The sequence below is a fragment of the Melanerpes formicivorus genome, unplaced genomic scaffold (genome assembly GCF_026170545.1).
Source record: "Melanerpes formicivorus ecotype bairdi unplaced genomic scaffold, bMelFor1.0.p_v2 SCAF_67, whole genome shotgun sequence".
Taxonomy (NCBI): domain Eukaryota; kingdom Metazoa; phylum Chordata; class Aves; order Piciformes; family Picidae; genus Melanerpes; species Melanerpes formicivorus.
Genome location: NW_027142419.1, coordinates 3,321,963 through 3,334,191, shown reverse-complemented (window position 1 = coordinate 3,334,191; position 12,229 = coordinate 3,321,963).

Here is a 12,229-nt window from a genome sequence, read left to right as displayed (position 1 = left end):
GTCCTTGCTGCTGCCACAGCAACCTGCCCCTGGTCCTTGCTGCTTCCACAGCAACCTGCTCCTGGTCCTTGCTGCTGCCACAGCAACCTGCCCCTGGTCCTTGCTGCTGCCACAGCAACCTGCCCCTGGTCCTTGCTGCTTCCACAGCAACCTGCCCCTGGTCCTTGCTGCTTCCACAGCAACCTGCCCCTGGTCCTTGCTGCTGCCACAGCAACCTGCCCCTGGCCTTGGTGGTGCCACAGCAACCAGCCCCTGGTCCTTGCTGCTGCCACAGCAACCAGCCCCTGGTCCTTGCTGCACCTCAGCCTGGGGCATGGCTCCCCCTCTCAGCTCATGGCTCCCACTCTCAGCTCATGGCTCTCACTCTCAGCTCATGGCTCTCACTTTCAGCTCATGGCTCTCACTTTCAGCTCATGGGGCCCACTCTCAGCTCATGGGGCCCAGCCTGGGAAGGCTTTCTGAGGATGTGTCCAGCATCAGCAAGGTTCCTGCTGCCACCTAGTATGTGACACTGGCATGGGGCAGGTCCCCAGCCATGGAGTTCAGGTCACCTGCTTCAGCTTGCCTTCAAAACTCTCCTCCAGGAGCAGCAGCATCCCCCTGAAGACAGAGAGCTGCTCCTGGGGCCTCTTTCTGCAGGTTCCCAGGAAGAGCTCTCCTTGCCTTTGACCCTGGCAGTCTTGGGCTGGAGGAGTGTGAGCCTGAGCAGCACTGGCACAGCTGCAGGGGCAGGAGGACCATGAGCCAGCTCTGGACCCCCCTGGGCCTGTGGCACAACCCCACTGCCAGGTGAACTGCCCTGCTGCCATGGCACTTGGGGGCATTGCCTCTCCCAGTTCCCCAGCTCCACACCCACCCTGCCCAGCAGGATGTCTCTCCTTGGTGCTCAGCACTGCTGGGAGGTTTGAAGGTTCTTGGCTGGGGTCAGGAAAACTGAGAAGGTTTGGTTTGGGGGTGTGGGAGGAGTCCTTGGAGGTGTGAGATGTGTCCTGATGCCCTGCAGTCTCTGCTCTCCCTGCCTCCAGCTGCACTCAGGAGCTGGTGTCTGAAGGGCTCCAGGTCTGTTGGAATGTGTCAGCTGGTTCCCAGCTGGCTGGAGATCCAGGGCAGTGTCTCTGTGCAGGGAGGACCCCTGGAGCTCTGCCCTGGTGAGGAAGGCAGAGCTGAAGGTTGCCAGGCAGAGGCTGCTTTTGCTGCCTGTTGCAGCCTGCCCTGGTTGCCATGGCCACAGGGCTGCCTGCCTCTCCTCACAGCACAGCAGCCAAACCTGCCTGGGTTTGGATTCCTCCCTCAGATGCCTGCCCTGGGAGTCTCTGCTCTGCACTGAGATCCCAGGTGAGTTTTCCAGCTCCTGCCTTTTGGGGTGCTGGTGGCACAGGGGCTCAGGGAAGCCTCAGGCTGTGGCAGAAGTGAATGCAATGAGCAGGATCAAATCCCTCAGGGCCCTGAGCAGAAGGCTCAAAGGGGTCAGAGCAAGACTGGCCCTGGCAAAGACCTGTGGTGGTTTAGGCTGGGGGCTGGCCCGGATGCCACTGCACAGACCACACCTGGGAGGTCCCAAGGGGTGGGCCCAGCCCAGGGGGTGGTCACAGGCAACCAGGTATTTCATTCCCATAATGCCCTGCTCCCCTATAAAATGTCCATGTGGGGTCTTCACTTCCTCTTTCGTCCCCAGCTGCAGCCTAGGTCAAATGGCTGAGCTGCCTCCCTTGGGCCTGCCTGGGCCTGAGGCTGGGTTGGGGGTGGAGAAAGAGCCCTGGGGGGGGTTTGGGTGTACCCCCAGGTGGGGATGGGATGTTCTTGGGCATGTTCTGGGATCTCTCTCTTGGTCACAGTGCTTGTGGCTCTCTGTAAAGCTTTCATTGGGGTTTTTATTGTTTTCTATTTAACCTTCCCATCACTTTTGCAATCGCTTTGTCTGAGTCGTTGTTTCTGCCCGTGGGGGGGAGGGGGTTTGCCCCAACCCATTACAGACCTTTTGGTGTCTGGGAAGTGTTCCTGAGAGTTCCTGATGCTGACAGCTGGACCTCCTCTCCCAGAGACAGCCCTGCTGTTGTCCCTGGGGCTCAGATCCCCAGGCAAGGAAGCACAGCCACATCTCCAGGGGCAGCAGGCAGGGCTGGGAGCAGCACTGAGTCCTGCCTGAGGAGCAAGCTGGGCCTGGCTCTTGCTGTCTCCCCAGCCCCTGGCACATGTGAGTGGAGAAGTTAAAGGAGCACCCTTCCTGGCACTGCAGCATGCATGGCCATGGCCACTGCTGGGCAGAGCCTGTGCCACTGCTGTGGGGCAGAGCCTGTGCCACTGTTGTGGGGCAGCCTGTGGCAGCTGTGTGCCTGTGGTGGCTGTGCAGCCACAGCTCAGTGTGGGAGCCTTCAGCAGATGGCAGAGGAGGAGCTGCTGCCCAGCCCTGCTGGCACCACTCCAGCAGGAATTGGTCTCTTGACTGAGAGAAGTGGGAGGCACCTGGGAGCAGAGGGTGGCAGGGTAACACTGAATGCTAGGTTGAAGCTCTGGACAAGGAAGAGGACAAGGTGAAAGCTGCTGGGGCCAAAGGACCAAAGGAACCCCAGGGCAAAGCTTCCTCCAGGAAGAGTTTTGTCTGCAAGCTGTGCTGGGACCTGCCAGAGAAGGAGCACAGGAGAGGGCAGAGGGAAGCAGATGCAGTGTAAGAAGTGCAGAGAGGGCAGATCAACAAAGAAGGAGCTGGAGAAGCACCAGCTGGAGGCCCATGGGGTGCTGGGGACAGCCAAGAAGCAGCAGCTCCCCAGGATGTGTGACATCTGTGGTGGGGAGCTTGGTCATGCCTGGGGCAGGGCTGGGGGAGCAGGGTGAGAGCAGGGTAAGAGCAGGGTGGGAGCAGGGTGAGAGCAGGGTGGAGAAGGGTGGGAGCAGGGTGAGAGCAGGGTGAGAGCAGGGTGGAGGAGGGTGGGAGCAGGGTGGGAGCAGGGTGGAGCAGGGTAAGAGCAGGGTGAGAGCAGGGTGGAGGAGGGTGGGAGCAGGGTGAGAGCAGGGTGGGAGCAGGGTGGGAGCAGGGTGAGAGCAGGGTGGGAGCAGGGTGGAGGAGGGTGGGAGCAGGGTGGGAGCAGGGTGGAGGAGGGTGGGAGCAGGGTGAGAGCAGGGTGAGAGCAGGGTGGGAGCAGGGTGAGAGCAGGGTGGGAGCAGGGTGGGAGCAGGGTGGAGGAGGGTGGGAGCAGGGTGGGAGCAGGGTGGAGGAGGGTGGGAGCAGGGTGGAGCAGGGTGGGAGCAGGGTGGGAGCAGGGTGGAGGAGGGTGGGAGCAGGGTGAGAGCAGGGTGAGAGCAGGGTGAGAGCAGGGTGGGAGCAGGGTGGAACAGGGCGAGAGCAGGGTGGGAGCAGGGTGGGAGCAGGGTGGGAGCAGGGTGGGAGCAGGGTGGAACAGGGCGAGAGCAGGGTGGGAGCAGGGTGGGAGCAGGGTGGGAGCAGGGTGGAGCAGGGTGGGAGCAGGGTGGAACAGGGCGGGAGCAGGGTGGGAGCAGGGTGGGAGCAGGGTGGGAGCAGGGTGGAGCAGGGTGGGAGCAGGGTGGGAGCAGGGTGGAGGAGGGTGGGAGCAGGGTGAGAGCAGGGTGGAGGAGGGTGGGAGCAGGGTGAGAGCAGGGTGGGAGCAGGGTGGAGGAGGGTGGGAGCAGGGTGAGAGCAGGGTGGAGCAGGGTGGAGCAGGGTGGGAGCAGGGTGGAGGAGGGTGGGAGCAGGGTGAGAGCAGGGTGGGAGCAGGGTGGAGGAGGGTGGGAGCAGGGTGGAGCAGGGTGGGAGCAGGGTGGAGGAGGGTGGGAGCAGGGTGAGAGCAGGGTGGAGGAGGGTGGGAGCAGGGTGAGAGCAGGGTGGGAGCAGGGTGGGAGCAGGGTGGGAGCAGGGTGGAGGAGGGTGGAGCAGGGTGGGAGCAGTGTGGGAGCAGTGTGAGAGCAGGGTGGGAGCAGGGTGGAGCAGGGTGGGAGCAGTGTGAGAGCATGGTGAGAGCAGGGTGGAGCAGGGTGAGAGCAGGGTGGGAGCAGGGTGGGAGCAGGGTGGGAGCAGGGTGGAGCAGGATGGAGCAGGGTGGGAGCAGTGTGAGAGCAGGGTGGGAGCAGGGTGGAGCAGGGTGAGAGCAGGGTGGAACAGGGTGGGAGCAGGGTGGGAGCAGGGTGGGAGCAGGGTGAGAGCAGGGTGGGAGCAGGGCTGTTTGGACAGAAGTCTGGAGAGTGTAATAAAGTGAGGATCTGAAAGCTCCTCCACCTCCCCCTCCTCCCTGCAGCTCTACAGCTCAGCTCATTTCCCCTGCCCCACTGAGCACAGCCACTTCCTGATGAGCTCTTCCCTAATTGCTTTTCCACATGACTCATCCAGGAACAGGGAAGCTCCTGGCAAATCTACAAGCCTCCCAAAATAATCAACCTGTTCCAGCTCTGTGAGGATCAGCAGGAGGAGCTGAGGCTCTTTGCCCTTCTCATGGCAGCTGCTGGAGCCTGGGGGACTTCTGGGCCGGAGGACTCTGCTGGAGCTGCGGTGTTGTGGGTGGGGTGGTGGAGCTCCATGGGGTGCTGCAGAGCCTTTGCAGCAGGGTGAGGGGAGGCTGACAGTGGGGCTGGGCCCCTTGTGTCCTGCCTGCTTGCCCAGGCTGCAGCACAAGCTGAAGGAGCAGCTGGACGAGAAGCCCTTCCCCAGCCAGGAGCCCTCACTGGGCTCCAGCAGCTCCATGCTGAAGAGCTGCACCCAGGGCACCTCCCCTCAGCTGCAGGCACTGCCTGGTGGCCTTCCCGCAGCCCTCAGCCTAGCACACCAAGAAGCAGCAAGCTGCAGGTGTCTGCCCAGCAGGAGCCTGGCCGAGGCTCCATCCACCCCTTTGTGCCCTGTTCCTTGGCTGCCTCCTGGCTGCTTCCCCAGCCTTTGGAGGTGCCCTGGGCTGCTCCCAGCTCTCCTTCATGCCCTTGCCTGCACCTCCCCACTCTGCCTATCCTCCATCCCCTTCTCCAGGTCCTCCAATCAGCCCCCACTTGGCAGTTTGCTCTCCTTCAAGGGGCTCCTCCCCTTCCTCCACCTTGTTTTGCTCCCCTCTGCCCCCTCGCACAGAGACTCCCAGGGCTCCTGCTCCTCTCTCTGCTAACTGCTTTCTCCCTTCCCTCCCCCTGGTGAATTTCACACAGGTTTTGGTGCCAGGGCTCCTCCTGCACTCAGCTCCACGTTAGCTGTGGTTCCTCCAGCTCGTGGGTGCATTTCCCACTGTTGCATGGCTGTGGGCAGTGAGGGAGCAGCAGTGAGCTGTCAGCTCTGCCCTGTGGGGCATGAGCAGGTTCTGTACCTGCTGAACACCCCCACACTGCCCCTCCTGCTTTCCACTCCCTTTCTTGCTGTCCTGAAGCACCTGGAGCAGCTCTGGATTGTCTCCATGCTTTGGCCCTTGCCATTGCAGCAGGGCTATGGTACCACACCAGACCCTACCACCCTGATGTCTGCAGCTCAGAACCACCACTCCCCCAGGACCTTCTCCCTGCAGTGCAGCTCCTGTAGCAGAACCTTCTGCAGCACTGCTGCTCTGCAGGAGCACCTCGAGGCAGACCCTCTGTAGGGAGCAGAAACTCAGAGCCTCTGCTGGCAGGGATGCAGCAGTTGCTGAGAGCACAGGGGTGCAGGTCCCTTCGACCTGCAGATCCCAGCAGATCCTCTGAGTCCTGTAGCAGTCACAGAGTTATGGAATTGTTTGGGTTGGAGAAGGCCTCTGAGACCATCCAGGCCAACCAGCAACCCAACCCCACCAGGGACACCAAACCATGGCCCCAAGGCACCACACCCACAGGTTTCTGAAACACCTCCAGGGCTGGGGACTCCACCACCTCCCTGGGCAGCCTGTGCCAGCCCCTGCCCAATTCCAGTGCAATCCAGAACAGCCTTGGCTTGCAGAGCAGCTCCCAAAGCAGCTTGCTCGTGGAAACAGACCTCAGCCACACCACTGCCCTGCCTCTGCAGCCAGGCTGTGGGCACCAAGCACAGGGCTGCAGGGCTGGCAGAGGTTTCCTTCCACCTTCCTTGCTGTCAGGAGTTGGTATCACACCAGAGGAAGCCCTCTCAGACTTCTGGTCTGCCAGACCAAGGTGGCAAACACCACACAGAGAGGGGAGCAGCCTCCTGGCAGGTCTCATCTCAGTGTCCTGCAGCTCACTTGCTCTTGGCCTCTCCTTTTCTTGCCCTGTCTCCAAAGGAGCTCCTCCTGTCTGCAGGCTCATGAGGGGTTGCTGAAGAACTGACAGAGCTCAGGTGCAAAACCTCTCCTGCAGAAGACCCTGGGTGCAGACCTTGGCCTTGTTTGCAGGTGTGAAGTTCCCCATGAGTGTGGGATGTGCAAGGAGCTCCTCCCACGCTGCTCTGCTGCAGGTCCATGGGAGGTGCAGGCACTCAGCTCTGGTTGCTCTTGGTGTCACCTGGGAGTAAGGACTGCTCCTCCAGCAAGTGGTGGTCTGGCTGTAGGCAGCAGAGTGAAGATGCACTTTGTGAGGGAGCAGAAAACACATCCAGGCTGGGAGAGCAGTGGGTTTGGTGAGCTAGGGCCTGTCTGGTAAGCTCCTGCAGCCTCTGGAATCAAGGAGGGGTCTGGGTTTGCTTGTCAGAGCAGAGGGCTCTAAGTGCAGGGGAGGAGACATCAGCATGGAGATGGAAGAACTGGACCCTGGGCACTGCAGTTTGTGTGGGGTAGAGCTAGTGGGAGCTTGGTGAAAGGGAACTTCAGCACCAAAAAGATCAGAGTGGGACCTGCGCCTGGAGAGGCCACATCAAGGGCCCTTGGCAAGTGCTGAAGCAGGGCTGGGAGGGCAGAGGGCACTGCCAGACCTGACTGCTCTGAAAGGTGGATGCCCAGGGCTGTGTGTGGGAGAGCAGGAGAGGAGGTGGATGAGGAGACCTTGGAGGGGGCAGCTCTGAGAGGAGAGCCCCTGGGGTGCATCCTGGGCTTGCAAGAGCTGCATCAGGAGTTGCAAGCCAGGGCAGCAGGGAGCAGTGCTGCATGCGGTGCAGGGCAGTAGGGAGCAGCGCCGCATGTGGTGCAGGGCAGCAGGGAGCAGCGCTGCATGTGTTGCAGGGCAGCAGGGAGCAGCACTGCATGTGGTGTGGGGCAGCAGGGAGCAGAGCTGCATGTGGTGCGGGGCAGCAGGGAGCAGCACTGCATGCGGTGCAGGGTAGCAGGGAGCAGCGCCGCATGTGGTGCAGGGCAGCAGGCAGCAGCACTGCATGTGTTGCAGGGCAGCAGGGAGCAGTGCTGCATGCGGTGCAGGGCAGCAGGGAGCAGCGCCGCATGTGGTGCAGGGCAGCAGGCAGCAGCGCTGCATGTGTTGCAGGGCAGCAGGGAGCAGTGCTGCATGCGGTGCAGGGCAGCAGGGAGCAGCGCTGCATGTGGTGCAGGGCAGCAGGGAGCAGTGCTGCATGCGGTGCAGGGCAGCAGGGAGCAGCACTGCATGCGGTGCAGGGTAGCAGGGAGCAGTGCTGCATGCGGTGCAGGGTAGCAGGGAACAGCACTGCGTGCGGTGCGGGGCAGCAGGGAGCAGTGCTGTGTGCGGTGTGGGGTAGCAGGGAGCAGCGCTGTGTGCGGTGAGGGGCAGCAGGGAGCAGAGCTGTGTGCGGTGAGGGGCAGCAGGGAGCAGAGCTGCATGCAGTGCAGGGCAGCAGGGAGCAGTGCTGTGTGCGGTGTGGGGCAGCAGGGAGCAGTGCTGTGTGCGGTGAGGGGCAGCAGGGAGCAGAGCTGCATGTGGTGTGGGGCAGCAGGGAGCAGTGCTGTGTGTGGTGCGGGGCAGCAGGGAGCAGAGCTGCATGTGGCGTGGGGCAGCAGGGAGCAGTGCTGTGTGTGGTGTGGGGCAGCAGGGAGCAGCGCTGTGTGCGGTGAGGGGCAGCAGGGAGCAGAGCTGTGTGCGGTGAGGGGCAGCAGGGAGCAGAGCTGCATGCAGTGCAGGGCAGCAGGGAGCAGTGCTGTGTGCGGTGTGGGGCAGCAGGGAGCAGAGCTGCATGTGGTGTGGGGCAGCAGGGAGCAGTGCTGTGTGTGGTGCGGGGCAGCAGGGAGCAGCGCTGCATGTGGTGTGGGGTAGCAGGGAGCAGCGCTGCATGTGGTGCGGGGCAGCAGGGAGCGGTGCTGCATGTGGCGCGGGGCAGCAGGGAGCAGAGATGTGTGTGGTGCGGGGCAGCAGGGAGCAGCGCTGCATGTGGTGTGGGGTAGCAGGGAGCAGCGCTGCATGCGGTGCAGGGCAGCAGGGAGCGGTGCTGCATGTGGTGTGGGGCAGCAGGGAGCAGAGCTGCATGTGGTGTGGGGCAGCAGGGAGCAGTGCTGCGTGCGGTGCGGGGCAGCAGGGAGCAGCACTGCGTGCGGTGCGGGGCAGCAGGGAGCAGAGCTGTGTGTGGTGCGGGGCAGCAGGGAGCAGTGCTGCGTGCGGTGCGGGGCAGCAGGGAGCAGCGCTGCATGTGGTGTGGGGTAGCAGGGAGCGGTGCTGCATGTGGTGCGGGGCAGCAGGGAGCAGAGCTGCATGTGGTGCGGGGCAGCAGGGAGCGGTGCTGCATGTGGTGTGGGGTAGCAGGGAGCAGCGCTGTGTGCAGTGCGGGGCAGCAGGGAGCAGAGCTGCCAGGGGTACAGCTGCAGCTGCCCTCAGGCACACAGCCACTGCTTCAGGACTGGCGCTCAGCCAGCCCCACGCTGGTAGCTGTGGGGTGCCCAGGCACAGGCTGTGCCCTCGGTCCCTGCTGGGTTTCAGGCCTGTGTGCCCCAGCCATTGGCAGCACCCTGTGCCCTCGGGCTGGCCCCAGCCCAGCTCAGGGCCGTGCCTGTCCCTGGAGGCTCCCAGCCCCTCTGCTGCCTCTGCTGTTCAGTGTCCTTCTGCTTCCCAGGGGCCTGCAGAGCCTCCTCAGCAGCCAGCACTTGGGGCAGGCACAGAGCAACCTCACCTGCCAGCTCTGCAGGGAGCTCTGCCCCTCCCAGGGCCAGCTGGAGGGGCACCACAGCTCTGAGCATCCCAAGGTGGTCTCCCAAGCCACTCCCAGACTGTGCAGGTAAAGACTGCTTTGTGCCACAGCCCTCTTGGGTGTTCATCCATCCCTCCATCCATCCCTCCATCCCTCCATCCCTCCATCCATCCATCTATGCATCCATCCCTCCCTCTCTCCCTCTCCAGACCTCATGCTCTTCCCAGATCCCCCCTGGGGCTCCTCTCACCTTTCCTTCTTAGCAGGGTCCAGGCTGCAGGCCCCCAGCCCCCAGTGCTGTGTGGTTTCTGTGCTGGTGTGAGGTGGACTCAGCGAGGGGAAGCAGCACAGGCCTGGTGTGCAGGAGCTGAGCAGTAGGGACAGGCTGTGCAGAGCTGCCTGGCTGCTCAGGGGCTGTTGTAGCCCAGGTGGCCTCCCTGGGCCAGCAGAGCTCTTCTGGTGAGGTCACTGCTGGCCTTGGACACCAACTTTGCCTTCACCACCTCAGCCGTGGGTGCAGCAGAGCTGCCTGGCTGGGGGAGCCCACGAGCAGGCTCCCGAGGCTGGCACTCCTCCAGTGGATAATCACAGAGTGTTTATTGTCAACAGCTGCTTGTGGAGCTAAATTACAGCAATTTTCTGGAGAGAAATATTTAAATGACTCTCCTGGCCCCTGCTCTGCAGCCCTGCAGCTCCCATTAGCCTCACGCCTGCTGTAATTGCAGCCTCCGGGCTAGGCGGAATGCTGATGCCAGAGCTGGGGCTGGCAGAGGGGAGGGTGGCGAAGGGCTGGTGGGGACAGCAGTGCTGCAAGGGTCTGGCTGCCAGGGCAGCTTCCAGACAGGGAGCAAGCAGCAGCAGAGCAGAGCAGCTCCTGTGGGGAGCAGATCCTCTCCTTGGGTGACTCCCAACTCGCTGCCTCCTGAGTGTGTGACGTTTGCCACGTCCCAGGGGCCCCAGCTGGCCCTGAGCTGAATTGTTGGCTGCCAAAGTCACTCTGATCTGTGAGGACAGCGAGGGACAATGAGCAGCAGGTGCCTGGACACAGTGCTGCTGTGCCCTGGCCTTGCTGAGGAGCTGCACCTCCACGTGCTGCTGCAGCAGGGAGCTGCAGGTGTGTGCTGGGTTACCCCATCCGTGATGGGGACTGAAAGAGGAACCCACCCCCAGGAGGGCAGAGAGGAGGGGTCCCCTGGGTCAGAGGTGGTCTATTGCACTCCCCCTTCCTGTCCCCAAGCCTATACCAAGGGCAGACCTCCTTCCCTGCTCTCTCTCCCTGCCTTGCCTGCTGCAGAGAGCTCTGCTGCTGCCTCCTGCAGTGACCACGTGCTGGGGGGCTGCTCCCCGGGCTGCATCCAGGCTTTCTGAAGAACTGAATCCACTTACACCCAGGGCATTGAGGCACCTGGGCTGGGGTTTGCGTATTTGCCTCTTCACCCTTCCCTTGGGGAGCCCTCCCTCTTGCTGCTGGATACAGCTTTTGTTTGCAGAAATGACCTCTGTTACCTCCAAACTGATCCCAGCCTCTTTCTCTCAGGAGTTTACCTCTCCTTTCCCCTGCCTGATTTTGTTTCACCTTACTGGGAAAGGCAGAGGAAGGAATCTCCATCTGTTACCCCCTGGGTAGACTCCAGGTAAAGCTCAAACCAGGACCAGGCGTCCTGGGGAAGCAGCCCTGAGTGCGTGAGGCTGCAAAAGCAGTCAGTGGTGTGCGGCAGGCACAGCATGGCAGGGGGCAGGAGGGCTTTGGAGACACTCACAAGAGCCTGGGGAGTCTCCCTGCAGTCAGCAGCTCAGCTGAGCTGTGCCCATTCCTCCTGGCTCCAGAGAAATAAAGAGGTGGAAGATGCTGTGACCTGTGTGCCTCCCCTGCTGGGAGTGCTGGGGAGGAGGGCAGGACAGAGCTGGGTGCTGTGGCTGTGTGACACCAAAGCAAAGGGTCTCCTGAGAAGGTGGGGTGCAGGTCTGTGTCTGCACCAGAGATGTGCCCATGGGGGTCTGCTGCCCTGCAGGGCAGGGGCTGCCTTCTTTCACAGGACCATGGAAGGGCTTCAGCTGGAAGGGACCTCAAGGATCATCCAGTTCCAACCCTCTGCCATGGGCAGGGACACCTCCCACCAGCACAGGCTGCCCAAGGCCTCATCCAGCCTGGCCCTGAACACCTCCAGGCAGGGGACAGCCACAGCCTCCCTGGGCAGCCTGTGCCAGAGTCTCCCCAGCCTCATCATGCAGAATTTCCTCCTGAAGTCCAACCTAAATCTCCCCTGCTCTAGTTTCAAAGCCATTGTCTCTCATCCTGTCACTCCCAGCCCTTGTCCAAAGTCCCTCCCCAGCGCTCCTGGAGCCCCTTCAGGTACTGGAAGGCTGCTCTGAGGTCTCCCTGGAGCCTTCTCTTCTCCAGGCTGAATAGCCCCAACCCTCCCAGCCTGTTCCCAGAGGGGAGGTTCTGCAGCCTCTGGTCATCTTTGTGGCCTCCTCTGGATCTCCAGCAGTTCAATGTCCTTCTTGTGCTGGGGACATTCATATCAGACAGCCCCTGAGCTCTGCCACTCCTCCTGTGCTTCACTGAGGCCCTGCTGAAGCTCCACACCTGTGAGAGGAGCAGGAGCTGTGCTGCACACCAGGGCTGGCAGCAGTGGCACTACTGAAGGTGTCTCTGACCACACAGCAGCTGCTGGGGCTCCACACAGCCCTTGCCCCTGGCATCAGGGGCACTGCTTTGCAAAATGCATTCAGACACCTGCTGTAAAGTTTGGTGCCCTGGTGCCAGCCTGGTGCAGAGCTGCACTGCAGCAAGCTGGCTCCTTTAAGGCTCAATTTCATTGAGCTTCTGTAGCTGCAGCTCCCTACAAACCTAATCTGGTAATGAAGGGTTTGCTGAAGCCAGGGAGAAGTGCAGTTGGGCAGAAGCAGGGTCCTGAGGCTCTGAGGGCACTGCTGCCATTTCTCTGCCTTTCCCTCATGCCCAGGATTTGAGCTCTGCCACTGCCCCCTTTGCACAGCGGTCCCCAGTGCCAGCAGTGCCCTCTGTGCCACACTGCCAGAGCCCTGGGAGCCAGCAGAGAGCAGGGGGAGTCCTCCAGCAGCAGCTCTGCCAAGAGGCTGCTGGAACACTGCAGCAGGTTGCCCAGGGAGGTGGTTGGGCTCCATCCCTGGAGCTATTGAAGGGGAGGCTGGAGAGGGCTGTGGGCAACCTGCTCCAGGGGAGGATGTCCCTGCTGAGTGCAGGGGCTGGAGTGGCTGAGCTGTGGAGGAACAGCAAGGGGTGCCCCAGGAGAGGGGCTCAGTGGGGCTGCTGTTCTGGGT